Source organism: Pomacea canaliculata, linkage group LG3 (genome assembly GCF_003073045.1).
Source record: "Pomacea canaliculata isolate SZHN2017 linkage group LG3, ASM307304v1, whole genome shotgun sequence".
In the NCBI taxonomy this organism is placed as follows: domain Eukaryota; kingdom Metazoa; phylum Mollusca; class Gastropoda; order Architaenioglossa; family Ampullariidae; genus Pomacea; species Pomacea canaliculata.
In genome coordinates, this window is record NC_037592.1 from 14,260,415 (window position 1) to 14,277,588 (window position 17,174).

Here is a 17,174-nt window from a genome sequence, read left to right on the forward strand (position 1 = left end):
AAGTATACATAGTGAGAAATTAAAAGAAAATTAATAATAATGATAATAATTAATTATCCTGCATCCACAGAACAGGCCAAAGAGGTAGAAGAAGATGTAAATGAAACGACAAACTACATCCAAAGGTACCATCTCAGAGACCGGAAGACAGTCGAGAAAGATGGCAATAGCTGGTGACAAGATCAGGGTTATGAAACGTGGCGACGACGACGACGATGATGATAAAAATAGTCCATTTCAAGGCAATGTAAAATACTCCTTGTCTTCGCTGTTGCTCATCGTCCTATTTTCGTTCCCTACTTACTCTCCGATTAGTAAATTTAACAGTAAATTCCTCATTAGCAATCTTTATTGCGACGGAGTCGATTTTGTTATCTTTCGTCTCTGCCTCTTCATCGTTTCCTACCTCCTTCACTGTCTCTATTTCATTGTCCTTGCATGGTTTCGCGATTCTGTCCTTTTTTTTAATGTTGAGCATGTCGCTCTCATGGTGTAAAACTGAAGCTTCTAGAAACAAACAACAGACGTGTGACACTTGGTTTAAACAGGAAAGACTAAAAAAAAGAGCGCAGGCGTCAGACACCTGAAACTTCCAAAGTGCCGCCACTGCTGTAAATATCGAACGTGAAAAATATCCGTTTGTTTTTAAGCCCGCCAACAAGGTTACTTTCTAAAGGACCCAGACATATCGTCTTTCTGACGGTGCGTATACCTTACTGTCTATCAGCTGGGACTTTTAGAGTGCACAAGATTGTCGCCACCCGATATAGCTAACGCAAAGGCCCTCGAAATGTCAGTTAACTTAATCTCAAGACGAAGGCAGTAGATTACTAACGGATAGTCTTAACCATATACCTCATCCGTTGACGTTCTTACAAAGCGTCTTCTTTGCGACTGTGAAGCTGCTCAGAAAACAAAGCAAATCGTTTTCAGAAGTATATGATAAAAACACCAGACAATATCTGGGATTACAGTTATAAAAAGATTATAATTTTGGTATCAATTTTACATGATACAGGATACATACTTCTAATGTGCGTTTTGTGCATCTTCTGAAATTCATTTGCAGATGAACACAAGATTGTTCCGAAAATATCAGTCAGTTGTCCCTTGACCGGCACCTGTCATTGGGGGGAGCACAGTGGCAGAGAGGTAGCTGACAGGCCGACACTCTTTCCTATTGTGGGCGATAGTCAGACCAGTCCAGTCTTTGACCATCGTAAACCAATAAACCTGGTCATCGCGGCTTCCACTACCCTCTGAGGTACCTTGAAGGATAGTCTTCGACAGGGTGTCGTACCGGATTACATCGCCAAAAAATACCTGCTAATTTCACTTGACTGCTGAAAGTAGAGGTTGCTGCGAGTGTGGCAATTTTGTTTCGTACAAAGTCGTTGGTTCTACGTTCTTTGTATGAGATTATAGCCATTTTGCTGTCACCTCGTGCCATTCCATCCACTATGTCCCGGCACTGGCTTTCGATCCAGTTCTCCCTAGCTGCCTTCATCCCTTTCTTGATGGCACAGTTCACTTCTTTGTATTTGGTGGCTGCTTGAGTTTGCTTTTCTTTTCTCGGCATCAGGATATAGTCGATTTGATCACATTGTCTTTTGAACTAGTCACATAGTCTTTAAAATGGCTAATCAAGCCATAAAAATATTAAGCTTATAGTCTTATACTAGCCTATCTCAGAGTGGTTGAAACATTTACAAACATCAACAAAGATGGATACAGTAATAAATGGAAATAATATATGAAATTGTAATTCACATGAACATTTCGACACTTCTGTTTTCATTAAGTTTTATATTTTCTGCATTGCTGTTTTAGCGAAAGAGGGATGTTGCGAAATTAAAATCATAAAGAAAGCTGAAGTTTGAGAATCTAGATACAGCGAATTATCTGAAATAACGAATTCATTCTATGAGTATTGCCTGTATTGCTTTTAGACAGTCATCATTTAAATTAATTTTACATTAAAGTTCGCAGTTCTTAAATTATCCTCATCTTTTTCCATTAGGTCTTCTGCTGCGAAATCAGAGAGGAGACATCAGTCTCTGAGGAAATGCCACTTCGAGTTCATCGGGCTGTTTACTTCAGCTGAAATAATAAAGGTACTAGCATAAATAAACGAATCTGTACACATGTATATCATGTTTCCAATCCACCACAAAGTCAAAAACGTAGAGATGCTGAGGTAATGAACGATTTGAGAAGAAAACAGATTACTTAAGGCTGATAAGTCTTACAGACTTACATGAACATCACTTTATGATCATCATCATCATCATCAATCATCATCATCATCATCATCATCATCATCATCATCATCATCATCATCATTATCACTTCAGCGTGAGGAAAGTGAATGAATGAAGCGGAGATGCTTGTGTGTAACTATCTGAATTTCAAACTTGCTTGAAAATACTTTTTGGTAACACTATACACTCGCAAAATTTACAAGGTTCAGGTCCTGTTTTTATATATTTGCCTGATGCGTGTGTCTGGCGGACGCTTGTAGGTGACAAACATAAACATCCGTGTGCTGATCGTAATCAGTAATGTGAAGAAATCTGAGACCTCTTTGTGAAGATCAAATAGAATAATGCAAATATTTCCTGGCAGTTTATTTAAAATGTGAGTGAATCCTTAATGACAGCTAGGTCGATAAGATCCTAAATGTGATCTTCCTTATACTATCCGATCGATTCATTTTTTTTTTCTCATAGGAAAGGAAAAAGTTCATAGAAAAATAATAGCAGAAGCAAATTTAATTGTTCTGTATAAAAAAAAAATTACGGGCTTTTTTGTGCAAATCTTAGACAATAAAACTATTTTATGAGAGGAAAAACAGTTCATTCAATATATCTGCCTGTGACAAAAAGTAGCAAAATGAAAATGATAATATAATTTACCTTTAAGGCCGAGCTGAATATTTTTAAGACGAGAAGAGGGAGGACCAAGGTCGTGAGGATCAACAACTTTGATGGACCCTGGGCAAACTTGAAGGTCCGATCCGTGGCTGGTGGTGACTGGACAAACAACCTTCCGTCCGTTATAGCCATCTTTCAACTGAATGGCTGATTGGCTGAACAAGAAAATTGTCCTATCAAAGTAGGCGAGTAACGAAGTAAATTAATTTATACAAGTTGTCTACCCTTTCTTTTAATTTGTGAAAGTCGACATGGGTTTAATGTTTTGCTAAATCGACATAACAAAGTTTTTAATTCATGCAAGCAAATAAAGAAAATAAAAAGGTTGCTTAATTAATTGTTAAAATGTGAGACGGCGAGAATTTTTTAAGTTGAGCGAAAATAGTGTTCGCACTCCATTTAAAACTCTTTTTACATTAATTCAAAAAACACTTGAGCGATGACGTCGATAAAACTGGTAGACAATTTAATTCATTTCTCGCAAAGTTTGTTTCTACTACTGAGCTAACATATCGATCACAGATAAAGGCACGCTAACTGTAAACAAAAAGCCTACGTGTCCAAAAAATAGCGGAGTTGTCAAAGCTGTTTACCACCCAAATAGTACCGACAAGATAATATCGAATTGCTTTAAACTGATAGCATTGGCCATTCCAGACAGCATGCAGTTCCAAGAATGGTCAGGGGTCATTCTTTAACAAAATCTTTTCACCACCTGACGTTAACGTTTGTGACAATAAAACGCATCGACAAGAGGGTTGGTGTAAATCGACAAGCAGTAAACGCGCTACAAACTTTTTATAGAAGTTAGAAAAAGAGAAATGTATTTCATGTCTATTATTACACTATTATTAAAACAGGTGAGATGGGGAAAAGACCGAAACTATGACGAAAAGTCTGCTTGTTTACAGCTGTCTTGCATCCATATTTCTGGCTTCCTCTAAAATTTTGCATAACAATAGAATGACAGAGAACCTCAGTGTTTTGTAGCATTTCAGTGGTGTCATTTATTTCTCTAAGTCTAGTGAACTGTATTCGTGCCTAACACGCGAAAGAGCTTTGCCAAAGGGAATAGTCTGTTGTAGGCACTGCTGTCTGTGATTATCTCTAACACTGCTTTAGTTTTGCGGTTCTATAGAAAAACTTTCACTTATATTAAGTAAATATCTTAACGTAATGAAATTAAGTCTTTGAAAATTAATCCAGTGACGAGGGATGTGCCATGTGATACTAGAGGTATAAACAGCTTTAAGGTGACAGTACACAGTAGAAAAAATTGTTTTGAAGACTTTTAATGTGATAGAAAAAACAAATATAAAATAACTATCTAAAAATATGTTACGATGAAAATTTTGACTGTAATCAATGATTTTATTTTTAAGATGTACTACTTTTTAAAAATAACTTTCAGACAGTACCAAAAATCATAGATCATTGATTTTAGTATCTTTGTAAAATACGAATTATTATCTTTTTATGTAGTGGTGTGTGTGGGGGGTCTTTGACCACACATATTTCCAAGACTTCCAAAGATTATATCAAAATGAGCATGTTAGAAAATTTAGATAATAGTTACGCGGTTTTTTTTTTTTTCTGTAGCGGAACTGTTTTATTATTCAAAATGTTTTGCTTGTAAATGTTGTTTAATCCAATTAATTATTTAGATGTTGTGTTGCGGTCCGTGATTTCTCACCATTCACCATTCACGCCAATAAATTGTCCTGCATCCAGATAGCGCTTTGTAAACACTTGTTTCAACAATGTAATGTTCCAGTCCTGCGTCAGCTTCTTTGCTCGGATGCCTTGATGAACTGATTGAACAACGAACGATAATATTTGGATCTGCAGTCTGTTATTGAATGGGGCTTGATGTCCTGAAAACATTTTTCCTAAGAAAAACTGGCTACCACCATATTGTGCGCTGTTGTGTCACATCACCGCCCTATCTTCGTGTTGTGTTTCTTTATCGGACTGTGACTTGATCTTCCTGTGGAGCGCACTGAGCTCGTCTTCTTCACGAGGAAATGCGGTATGCAAGCATTACATGCATTATAAAGCGCTAAGATTTTGATTAATGACGGATAAAGGTGCAATATAAATGTGATTATTATTACTACTACTACCACGGACAGCATTAACATCCCTGGTTGCCCCCACACAACATCAACAAAATTAATGGAACAGTAAACTAGTGCAAGCTGTTCTTGGTCTAGCCATGTCACTAGCCGTAACAAACTAATATCATCTTTCTGGGAATGCTTACGATATCCCCGACACTAAGGAAAAACTGAAGAATATACACCCCTTCATTTGCTCGACCTTCTTACTCCCGATTAGCCAAGGTCTGCCCGGAAAACCCTGTCAGCTGCTGAAATGCTTCTCTCTGGTCTCCAAAAGGCCAGCCAGGTCAAGGGGTTTGAAATAACACACACAACAAATTGTTGCCAGATGTGACACGTGAAGCGCAAGTCGCAGTAGCAACATACATCCGGCAGAAGATTAGTATTTTGTGTTCAAAAAATTGCTCAAATTACTAGGATGATTGACACTAACTTGGCCATCAAAAGACACTGGTCAACTAGATTAAGAATAACAAACCATCATCTGCGCAAACCAACAACTATTTTCGGCAAAAAGCAGCATCGTCGTAGGAGGAAATGACATGGGTCTACTAAACAACCTTCGGTCTTGAAGGCAAGTTGACAGGACAAATAACATTCCACTTTCTGCGGAGCCCGCCACGTGGCATTAGTAAAAACATTACACCCGTGGCCATTCACAAGAGAAACCATTATAACTACACGCCCGCCTTTGTAGACGATATCGACGTCAAGATTACCATCTGAGGTGAATCCACCCAATGATCAGACACCGAGCTCTTCAGCGTTCGCCATGCTCAATCATACCAGCTATGTGGACGCTGGACACTCCGCGACGCCCTCAGATGCTGTCATACTGAAAAACGTGCATGGTGGTCAAAGAACAAGCAGTGGGAAGTTTTTCTCCAAGTTTGATACTAAGATTAAATTTAATACTATTTGCCATGGTATAATTCATTGCTAAAACAAACAAATAAATAAAAATCACAGACTATTCCTGGGCCCTAGGGCAGGGGTTCTCAAAGTTTTTCGGACCGCGGACCACTTTACTTAAGTAAAAACTATGGTAGACCACCAAGGCCTAAGTAAAAATATGGTGGACCACCAAAGCCTAAAAATCAGTCTGTACTATGAATTTCAAATTTAAATTGCCGCATTTGTTTCATTTTAATTCAAAACTAAATGTACTTCTGTGACAGTAGTATAATAATAAGACATAAAACTACGTATACCTCGTTCTTTGTAATTAAAATGTTAATGCGAGGAATGCATCACTTTAAACATCACTTTGCTGACATATGACGACTGTCAGCCGCGGACCACCTGACTTATGCCCGCGGACCACTAGTGGAAAGAAACATGCTACTTTCTAGATTTTTCTGCTTGAACTTACCATGAAAGTAGACAAGATCGAGCGTTTGCCGGACTGTTTCTTTTACTGCCGTCATCTCTTTCTCAATAATAAGCTTCCAGCGGGAATGTGACTAGATGGAAGCATCTAAAGGTTAGGTAAAATCGACAGTTACTATGGAGACTGACAAAGACATCTACATTAATTTAAAGTTCACAATCAGATGAGTAATCTTTAAATTATTTCTGTTTAGGTACATAATAATATATGCTGCAAGCTAAAATCTTTCAATGCCCAGATGTGAGTTTATTACCCCACATTACTTTTCTAAACCATTTTTACTCAATGCTCTCTTCTCTTTCTGTCGACTAATGACATCTACTGTCATCAAGACTGACTAAAACATAAAAAGTAATGATTTTAGACAAGAAATCATTAACTTCTGACAATTTCTTTGACTGAAACAGCATCCTACACTAAGAATAAAATAAAGAAAAAAAATCCGTGACAGTACGCGCTTCTGTCGGCAAAGTACGACCTGTATGTACTAAGTAGTTTGTGACAAATACGCTAGTAGATGTTGACTTGGACCTTGGTAAAGAAAATTGGACCTCTTTATGGACCGCCATGAGTAGAGAAGTATCGGTAAGAGGGGGGGAGGGGAATTCCTGGGGTTATGGGGTATCAAGATCACTTATCTCGCCAGAGATGAGGCGACGGGAGGCGAGGAAATAGAGGAGGGTTCGAGGACACATCTGAGTCCAACGACTCAGAATGTCATCGCTCACGGTGCCATCAGAATGACACGTGGTTTTCGATGGATTTTCATTCAGGCAAGGACACCGTGCCACGGTCCTTCGCATGATTTCCCGCATCCTTGACTGATGACATGACTGCAAGACCTGGTAGGCAACTGAATGTCAAGGCTTCGGTGCAGTGTGGCCAGGGTCGGCGGTGGGTTAAGCTACCCACTAGGCAAATGATAGGTGATGCAGCCGGCCCTACAACCCCTCCCCTCACCCACAAAATCTCAAGCAAGCATTCAACATATTAAACGGTTGATTTATGTTTAGTCATCAAATTGAGACCTAAAATCTCACTTGTTTAACTTTTTGTTTCGAAAAATGCTATTTGTTCCTTCCTTGAAACTGCCAGATGATGCTCGATGGACATCATGGCCAGCCCAACCAATATTTCTTGCTCACTCTTCATGTAAATTATTGCTGCATAAAGTCTGTTGTTGATCTCACACTTCTTAACGTAGTCATTAAATCATGCAGACAGCCGTTCCTATGACTGGAGTGTGTCGTGCCATTCAATCGACAGTAATTTATGTTCAAAAATACATTCATATTAATCTGAGATAAAACAAATCACTAAAAGCCTTACTTACGCTATAACGTTTTATGTTCACAGGGAAAGAGAAAGGGGAAGAATACCTGGACAAGACTGAAGTTCTCATCATTAATGGCACCATCTGTAGTCACTTATTTGAACTAACGAGAATTTCTTGAAAAATAGCTTGATCACAAATTAATGTTTTAATGAAACATGATATTTAAATAATTTTAAAAACGTGAAAATTGCTTGAAATGTGATTTATTTGTACTTTTATTGCAAAATAAGACCGACTGAATGTAAAAGAAGCAAATTTATTTTGTGTCGCCATGTGCTAACGCGTTAGAGTTTACCTTGTTGACAAAACAGTCGGACACAGGTGCACATGCAGATTTTTGTTTTCATTAATGGCGAGTGGGTCGTGTAGAGGAAAACCCCAAGGTAGCCTCACTCTAATTTTAAAATGACGAGTTTAAATTAAGCCGTCCGTTGTGCTCGCCTTAATTGTGGAATAATTTACCGTTCCCAGTAAAAAAATAAACATGGGTTGGTGTTTTACGCCGAGCCAGAAACTAAGGCTATATCACGTCAAGGCAACCAACCCTGTAAACAGATGCCACATGCAGAGAAAGAACAGCGTGCCCGAGACGAGATCCGAACCCACGACAGCCAACCCTCACTGTCCTGGTGACAGGCGCTAACCGTTGCACCACCGGACCGCCCAATTCGAGCACGGAAATGAAATATTCAGCGTCCGACAAATCTCCATAATTTTAATAAATCTCGAGACCAACCGAGGTAAAACAGGTTTGAAGGGAAAGCCGGAGACGAATGAAGCGCATTATACAGACGCTCTGCACAGAATTCGAACAACAGCGGCGTGCAAGAAACAAATAAAAATTTGTTGTCCTGGATTTTTTTCGCTAATGACAGAATTATGCATACGCTGACTGTTGACCTTCCACTCCTACTTCTGGCCATTCTACAGGAGGAGGGGTCGAGTTTGCACGCCATGAAAGCCTCACTGACGTATGGAACGCAGCCCGCTGTCAAAAAGTGGTCCAGCGCCTATTTGACAGCCTCTTGTACCGCATGCCTTTAACCGCCGCGGTCAGCAGGCCCGCTGATGCTGTGGTGGTCATTGACTGTGTGAGTTACTCTTCTCAGCCTCTCTCTTAACGGCAGCTTTGTTACCGCAGTTGCTAGCGGCACTGAATCTCAGGAGACCTGTTGGATGTGATGAATTGGTAACTTGCTTGCATTCTTTTGCCTTTTAAAAAAAAAGTTACTTATGAAAGAAGATGAGAATAACAAAGTGTTTATTTTTTTCCAAAAAAAAGCAATCTTCTACTTTCGAAATAACTTAAAAACAACTCATAAATGCCAGTTTCTTTGGGAATGCACAGTATCATGTTACTGTTGAATTGATAACAGTTACTCGAAGGGGAAAGTATTGTCCTTGAGACAAGATGTACAAAATTAAAAAAATACCAAAACTTACAGAATGATTACAACAATTAGGAGGTGAGATTTATAAGCGAGGTTCTGTAACAGAGAAAAATATAGTTGGTAACCTCCGCGGCCATCAAAGGAAGGAACATATTTCCATCTGACTATGCTGTCATCTTACTACAGGGACTAAAAGAAAAACAAGGAATTAAAGTGCCTTCTATGAACTGAAAGGGTAAAACGGGATCCTAGTAATGTGGAGTTTGTACAATCGTTAGAAGGTGACTGACACACTGCTCTTCTGAACAAGCATCTTCAAAGGAAGTTATAAATTGTATTTTTACCTTCAAAGTTAGGTACATACCATACACGATATTATCATCTTTTTTTCCTTGCTAAATTTTTAAAATAAATGTCCTCCTGGGGTTTCTATTAAAAATTTATTTAAAGACGTCAGTGGTGTGCTAAATAAGTGAAACTGTGAAAGGGAGTAACTTAATTAGGAAAGTATTAATAGAATGTTACACCACCGACCCACTAAAAAAAAAATGTCTAAAAAAAAAGTAATATTTTTACTAGAAGTATTTTACTAATAATACTTCTCCGGTTTGCTTTATTCAAGTGTTGTGACACAGTGGATTGATAGGTAGGCTTTGCGGAGCTACAGAGACTGGTGTAACCGAGGTCACGGAAGTGCGCTGGAGATAGCCATTTGTTAACGTTGGTGTCATTGCTATTCACGCGTGTCACCGGCATGCCTCCAGTTTGTCTCCATCAGGCTCGTCCCCGGACTCCTTCTCGTGATGTCCACCTGTAAGACTTCAAAGAATGTGCCGGCAGGTGGCCTAACGACGTAGATTTTCCCCCTTGTCGAAAATATGTAGTCTGCGCTCCTTCCGTGAGCTCCGTGAGCTTCGTGGTCTTCTCGCTTGAGTGAGCGCAGACTGGATGTGGAGAACTGTACCAACAACATTTGCTGACCAGACATCTTCCTTCCAGAAGAGTGCTTTGTCGTATATCGAATCTTGCACAGGCCAGACGACACCGGATAACCATTCCCCCTCTGACGTGCAAAGAACGAGACGTGAGTCCAAGTGTTAAGACAAATGTTAATCCGATGACATTAGCAAGAATGTGTTTCAAGTTTCATTTTCATGTACTTTTTTTTTTTTTTACAGTTCTTATTGAAAGAGAAAAGGAAGTGTTACCAAAACTCAACACTTAAAAAAAAAAACCGCTAAAGCTAGCGTCTAGCATCACTTTCAAATTATTTGTAACTTTATATGTAAGAAAATGATCGTTTTTGTTTTTAATCCAGATCGCATGAGCAGCCTGCGACGAAACTCGCCAAGTTTCCGCCTGCAGCGTGAGAAGAGGCAGATGCAGCTGGTCAACGTGGACGCGCGGCAGATCTATAAAGAGACGGCGACGAAAGAGGAGAGAGAGAAGGGTGTGGGCTATCATGCGCAGCAACAATGTCACTACCATCGCCTCGACTCCTTCTTTCTGCTGCTGCCGTCCTCGCTGCTTTGAAGATTGTCCAGCCTGTGTGCGGCCTCCCTCCTCACTTCCCTCTGGTTGGGATGAGTCCGTCACCACCCACCCATCACAGTTTGCCGCAGGTCGTTGATGGACAACTAACTGGTTTGGCGCTTCTGTCGACTGCAGCTGTCCCCAGACACATTCGAGATGTAGCAGTAATGGTAAGTGACTTACACTTTCTCGATTTGTCATGATCAGTGAATTTTACAAGGATAAATATTTGTTGATTTTCCAGCATGAACAGTCGTTGTTAAATAAGGTAATACAATTATAAAACATGGAAATAGAACAAAATAAAGTATCTTATTCACGAGTTATAAGGACAATAAAAGTAGGTTCAATCACCAAGCTGTTTTTCTCACATTCTTCACAAAATTCTAGAAACAAAAGTATAGGTTTTGTGTATGCATTCTAATACACACACGTTCTAAAAAACAGAAATAGTGCTTGAATTGTACCAAAGTTCTGGTGCTCTACTTGTCTGGCTAAAGGTTACTAACAACATCACAGTCTTTTGTATCAAAAAATGTAAAAGAACAAAAATCGTTCTTCCTCACTTTACTTTGAAAATGGCTCATTCCGTCTACTGCAGCAGAATTTTTAACATTATTGTCCTTCTTCGTCCCGAAGAAGCTTAAATTACATCTTTCAGCTTATCTTCACTGGTAGGCGTGAAAGAACATCAACAATCATAAAGCCAATCGCAAGGAAGATTAGCGAAATAAAAACTGCTTACGAAAATACACATTCTTCTAAAACTAACAATCACTCGAAGGGGGCGTTTTTACTGAGTATGATTTATCATATGCAGCTATAGTCTATATTTCTTCATCAAGTGAAAAAAAACATCCCAGATAGCATTTAAACATGTTTATAAACGTTTCGACTGGTCTAGAATCCTTTGTAAACTTTTACAACATGTTTAAATGCTATCAAGGACTCATTAAAGTGGGAGGGTACATATGAAGGCTTAATGAGTAGTTCACTATGGACAGAATAAATCAAAGCAACTAACACCAAAATTGATGGGTTAAAAGGTCAGAAAGATAACTAGTTTCCTAGTGAGTTTTCTGGTGGGTTTTTCTAGCTTCGTGCGATGCTTCGGTCAATAATAATAATATTTATCTCCATTCTATAATGGTGTGGGCGACAGATGTTTGCTAAACACGCAGATACCACTGAAGAAGTTTCGCTGGTGACCTCTTGTTGCACTGAAAGAGCAGTGGACCGCCTACACACTACGAGGTGTAATTAATGTCCTCTGGGAGGATCGAATCGCCGACAAAACACGTCGGCAGCTTTCACGATAGGATGCCTAACTAGAATATACGAGAGAAAGTGGACAGTTTGATCGCCAAACGAGGACGTCAAAAGTATTTTGCTTTGCGGGAGAGACTCGAAGACGTGGGAGTGTGAAAATCGGGGGAAATATTCAGCAAAGGGTTGAAAAAGGTTGCAGATGAATACTTTGGTATGGGCAGACTACGCTTGGTTACATCGATGATGATGATGATGATGATGATAAAATAAAATAGAAAGAGAAAAAGGCTCTTAAGCAAATACAAAACTGGTAACGAAAAGCAAACCAAAATGTGTCACTTTGCCCTCTGTTTACGAAAACATCCCTGAATCAGGTTGCCCGAAATAGAATTACATGAGGGTGATCAGACAGAATACTAAATGAAATTATTTAACACAGGATAGCAATTATTTTTCTACAATGCCTTGTCCAGTAACCAATGCCTTCTTTCTTCATATGCAGGATCGCTGCAAGACAAATTAATTCTAGTGTACATAGGATTGTGGATGGTGCGTTCGACTTCGCGAGCACAAAGTCGGGTTTGTGGTTCCCCCAGACCAGTGACTGAATTTTTCTCACCACTAAGCAGTTTTATGTATTTAGGAAAGGTGAATGGCGGGGGGAAAGGGTGGGCTCAACTTTTCACATACCGTAAGTTAGGTGATTAACCACTTAATTTCCCTTGCTGTAATGGCACTTTCCTGTGTTTTTTTTTTTTAACCGTCACTCAAAGTTCGCCAAACAGGAAATTCGTTTTTAAAAAAAATAAAACATATTGCTTCCCTGGCCATTTCCTTTTTGACACCGGGCTGTATTAACTGTTGATAGAGGACCTCAGGACTTTTGTCTACGCTGAGAACACTGAGTGAAAGAAAACAGTTTCACTATCTGTGGATACGAGTGTAACGCGCAGTTAAAGACCAATCATGCGCTCCTTCCATGATTTGTTTGTACAAATTTATGTGCCGCTCCTGCGGCCGCTCTCCGGAAAGTTCCGCCTTTGTTGTGCGTTAAAAAAAAAAAAATTGCCGAAGACCTTGGCATTAAACGTGATGTCGCTCAGTGCACTCTGCATGGGTGTCCTGCGTAAACTTCGGATGGTCCCCATTACACTTCTATTTAGAGCTAGGACATAGATGGACGACTTTTAATGTCCTTGCGTAAAAGAATGTCATGAAACTCGTCCACCTGCATGCTCCCTATGGATACAAGACTCATGTTATAACCATAAGCACATATAACCTGGGGGTCATTTTCTCAGGTGAGTTTATGAATGACCCAAGAAATGTTTCCGTGTGTCACCGGTGTTGCTAAAATGCTTACGACTTCCGGTATGTGCTTCCTTCTCTTAAAAACAAGTGGCTGACCTTCTCACAGATCACGAAAACAGATCTCAAATGTGTCGGACTTTCACAAACTAAATATATGTAAAAGTAACTTCCAAGAAATAAAATCGCAAGATCAAGAAGGCCATTTTGACAACATTTATTCAATCCAAAAAAAATCTAAACAATATAATAATATATAAAAATTCAGCAATAATTTTTTTTTTTCATGTCTGAGACAAGTGTGATGCAATGTTTTAGAAGTCGGTCTGTCCGTCTGTCTGTCTGTCTGAACACAAAATCCTAATACAAACAGTATTTAAGCAAAGCATTATCTCATTTGTCTCCGCGGGTCTGTTTTCTAAAATACTCACACAAGCAACATGACACAAGACGCGGGTCCTTCCGCCACATTCGTGAAGTGTCATTTGTCTCACATCACTTCTCTGGCTTTATGATAAATGAGTGGAAAGCTGGTGGAACGTCTTCATGTTTAGGCCTGCTCAGACGAAATTCGTGAGATTTGATCCTGATGGTAGCATCTTTAGTCTATTATGGAAATACTTGCTACTGTACTCTGCCAATGCAGTTTCACAGCAATTGTAACTCTGTGATAGAGGATGGGACATTCGTGAACCACAATACGCCTGGGAATAGTTTTACTTTTATTACGAGCCTGGAAAGTAATCAGTAAGCCTCAACCATAAGGCTAGTTTAATAGTTAATTGTTCAGGAAAGATTAGTCGAGTTTTTAATCTCGGAATCGTGAGAGTGTTTCACGATAACATATTTCAATTTTTCATTCATGCTTCGATACACTGTTGCCGTATTTTGACGTCTGAGGGAAACAAGAAGCCGCAGTTCTCGAACGTCTAGAAAGAATTTTCTAGCAAAAATCCAGGATTAAAAATGTCAAGGCACTCGTGCGTGCCACCACTTCTTACTCAAAGTAAGCATCCAGACATGGTCGTATCCTTCATCCAACAAGGAGACAAACTCAGTCTGGCTCCGCTGGCCTTGTCTCTTTTTTTAATATCCAGCCATACACACATACATTTCAAAGAAAAACCTGTCATACTGTCCGACTAACTGAAACAAATTGTATCAATTACACACGCACGCACGCAGAGACAGAGAAAAAAGAAAAGAACGAGAGACATGGAAAAAATACATGGGTCCTTACTCTCTCTCCCATACATATTAGTGATAACCCAGAGGAAAATTGATGTAGCACAATTAAACTCCCGCTGACAGTCCCATTTGGCACTATTACCAGTTACTTTCCCTTCCTGGAGAGAACGTTTGTACATGTGTGTGTGTGTCTATATATATATATACACACGTTCACTGATAGAAGACAGACTTGATATTCATAGGACAAAGTTCTGACGGTGTCACTTGGGAATCGAAGTCCTCATGAATTACACATAAATCCCAATAGAAAACGCCTCCGCTAGGCGTTGGCGTTGCTCACCTCAGAGGATGGGCGTCCTTCGAGGACAGTACTTTAGTGACGGCCGTCCTTCTGGTGAGCTGGCGAAGTCTGTTGCTCGCCTTCGTTGTTGTCTCGCTCTTATTACCATAAACTGTATCTAGCAAGAAATGTAGAGGTCTTTACAAAAGCTCGCTCTTGAACAAATTCAATTCTCTCCCCAAAAATCTACTTTCTGAAAATTTGACAAATACTAACAGGTTATAGTTACCACACCTAGCTGGGTAAGCACAATTCCCAACCTCATACGAAGCTTGAATAGGCTACTGCCGAGGTCTCGATGGTAAGGGGAAAATTTGCTTGCTGTTTGGATTTTATAAGAGTCAGACTTTTCCTTCTCTAGAGTTCTATAGTTTTTCGTTTAAAAACTTTACACGTGTTCTTTAACATTTTCTCCTCTAGCACGTGCGGAATGAGCTGTTCGCAGTCCCAACGCGTTGATGTAGTCACACAACTTTCGCACCATGTCACCTGACCATAACAAAAAGATGTGATCAATGGAGAGGATGTAAAAGGGTTCAAATCACTAACATTTGAAACTTCGGTTCTAAAATAAATTACCTACGTCGTAATCCTTGAATGAGAAAAGAAATTCGCAAATCCTTTTGTATCTCTGGTTAAGTTGTTTATTATTTTCAAGAGACAAAGAAGCCTACGTCTTTGATGTCTGTATAGCATTACCTCATGTCACCGATTTAATTTTCTCGTTTGAAGTTAAAACTGCAGAAAGACATAGTTCAGTTTTATTAACATCTTATTAGCTACTAACGCTCTTTCTGATGACAAAACCGACCAAATATTTGTTTCAGCCGAACTGTGGATCTCTGGCTGGACGATGTCGCAATATTCCTAGAGGCACGTGTGTGAGGATGTGTGTAAACAACGTGCTAAGGAGGGTTTGCCGAACTTACGACACCAGTGATATCTGCAGAGTGTACCGCTTTGTCTCCTAATACTGGTCTCAAAGGATGGCGTCCTGTCCAAGGACCCTTCACGCATGTCAAGAAAGACTGGTTACTTTTCAATGAGCGTCAAGACATTCGCCTGTTTTGTTTTGTATTTTTTTTTTCAGTACGCGGACAGGCCATCAATCGTGGAGAAGAAACTCCTCATGCTACAACACCTAATGTCAACAGTAACAAAGTGCGTGTTCTGTTGTCTTCGCCAAAGATATTCTACTGGCTGGCTACAAAGATAGGTTAAAGGTCAGGATCGCCGTGTTTAGGTGGTCAGCTGGTTCCAATCCTGTGAATCCTGGACTGTGATAATCGTATACCGATGAATCTTGTCATACACTCTGTCCCAAGTTTCTTAACTGTAAGACAGAAGTCAATGAATGCTTTGCCTTCACGTTATTATGCTTTGTGTGATGAAACAAACTTGTTAACCTCACATACTGGACATTCTGTATTGCCATGGGCTCATACTTTCGTTGATTTTACTTAAATTCATTTATTACACTTCCAAAGTAAGATAGAATAAGATGTCTTTCTTCTCGTTAAAAATTCACGCTATGATAAAAATGATTTCTTGTTTTAATAAAAATATCACTGTAATGTGAAGAATAACTAGAAAAACGTTGACATTGTCACAAGACTGAAATTCTAATTTTTATCATGTGGTTAAATATATCAAGAATGAGCAGGGATGAAAATATTATTTAATGTTGCAAATGTTTATGGTTCCATTTAGGTTTAGACCTGTAAGACTCCAAATTTTGACACTTGTTATTATATGACAAAGATTATCTACATGGCGCGTGAGTAAGCAGGGTGAGCATGAGTACGTGCAGTCAGTAAGTAAACGGTTGAGTGAAAGGAACTATGTGGATGAGTGGTAGGGTTGGTGACAAATGACTTCATATACAAGCAAGGTATACTCATGGATAATAGTGGTATCCCATTCACTAGCTGTTCGTCAATCTTCTTCGCAGATGCATTCATTCCTGGACAAGTTAAAAGCCTTACAAATATTTTGTTTCCCACATTGCCGTGAAACCTTCCTGAGCATAAAATGGCCTTAACATCAGGTGGTGGGTAAATACAGCGGAACAAATCTATTTTCCATGATCGTCATCGATATACATGTTTTCGCTAATCGCAGTAAAGTCTGTTACAGCGTTCACGTCTTACTGGTTTCATTTTTTTTAAGTCGGACTAAATGTGTGGTGAATCTTCTCTATCTCTCTCTCTCTCTTTCTCACTTCTTACTCACTGTGTGTCGTGTGTGTGCTGGCACGCGTGGGCGTCTGCAGGTGTTAGCAAGAATAAAAAAAATATATTTGAGAACGACCGCCATTTTGCTAGACAATTTTTAAAAAATAGAAATCGACTGGCGGATCAGAC

General features: G+C 39.4%; 1 long non-coding RNA gene across 1 annotated transcript; it reads left to right on the forward strand.

The window, feature by feature from the left end:
* The first annotated feature begins 900 nt into the window (after positions 1–900).
* On the forward strand, positions 901–16,949 carry LOC112559339. The gene is made up of 6 exons (XR_003098322.1): positions 901–1,264; positions 2,021–2,114; positions 2,923–3,114; positions 7,800–10,254; positions 10,489–10,873; positions 15,639–16,949. It is a non-coding gene; the product is annotated as an uncharacterized LOC112559339 (long non-coding RNA).
* The last annotated feature ends 225 nt before the right edge of the window (positions 16,950–17,174 follow it).